The sequence below is a fragment of the Theropithecus gelada genome, chromosome 12 (assembly GCF_003255815.1).
Source record: "Theropithecus gelada isolate Dixy chromosome 12, Tgel_1.0, whole genome shotgun sequence".
Classification (NCBI taxonomy): domain Eukaryota; kingdom Metazoa; phylum Chordata; class Mammalia; order Primates; family Cercopithecidae; genus Theropithecus; species Theropithecus gelada.
In genome coordinates this window covers 30,339,788-30,340,755 of record NC_037680.1, presented here as the reverse complement: position 1 = coordinate 30,340,755, position 968 = coordinate 30,339,788, and the positions used below count along the sequence as shown (strand labels likewise).

At 43.7% G+C, this 968-nt stretch overlaps 1 pseudogene; it reads right to left on the bottom strand.

Moving 5' to 3' along the window:
• Nucleotides 1–237: 237 nt before the first annotated feature.
• On the bottom strand, nucleotides 238–564 carry LOC112636752 (annotated as a pseudogene).
• Nucleotides 565–968: the final 404 nt, after the last annotated feature.

The following is a 968-nucleotide window of genomic DNA, read 5'->3' as shown; positions in this document are numbered from 1 at the left end:
TTCCTTCTTTCTTTTCTTTTTTCTTTCGCACAAACACATTTATTAACCAAAGGGATGATCCTAATTAATCCAACACTTTGAAATAGTTGCATGTAAAATGTTTGTGATAAAGATAATTGAACACAGCAATAAAAAAAAAAAAAGCAGCAGTATGGAGATTTGCTCATTGAACTGAGCTTGTTCATTCTTGTAGTTAATTCCTGTCCAAAGTGATGATGGAATTTTTATTCAGCGTTTTCATAGATCCGAGTACAGGTGACACCGTTCGTGACACAATCCACCACTGATTGCATCTTTCAATTTTCTTGTTACTGTGTTTTCCTTCTCATCCCACTCCTGATGCTGAACCAATGTACCATCTGCAAAGTTGGAGACAGTCTGAGTTTTTCTGCCATCAGCTGTGGTTACTTCAAACTTCTCTCTCAGGGCACAAGAAAACTGTGTTGTTTTCAAAGTGCTCTCAGTTTTTATGGTGAGGTTTTTGCCATCACAAGTGATGATACAGTCTGGTTTGGCCACTGCGCCCGTATTTTGCAAAGATATTCCCACTCCTAGTGTTTTCATGTATGCATCAAAGCCTTTGCTGTCCACCAGGCGCCATCTTCCTTCCAGCTAATGAACAGTGGCTCCATCGTGCGGGGCTGCGGCGCTGCGGGGCTGCGGGGCTGCGGGGCGGTGTGGGCAGCCTGCTAGTTTGTGTTCTTAACCATTTTGAAATACCAGCTTCTCAAGTGAAAAAATAATGCAATACACAATTTCTTCTTAATGAATACAAGGTTTTTTGTTTGTTTGTTTTGAGACAGAGTCTTGCTCTGTGGCCCAGTCTGGAGTGCAGTGGCGTGGTCTCGGCCCACTGCAACCTCCGCCTCCCGGGTTGGAGTGATTCTCCAACCTCAGCCTCCCCGGTAGCTTGGACTACAGGCGTGCGCCACCATGCCTGGCTAATTTTTTTGTATTTTTAGTAAAGA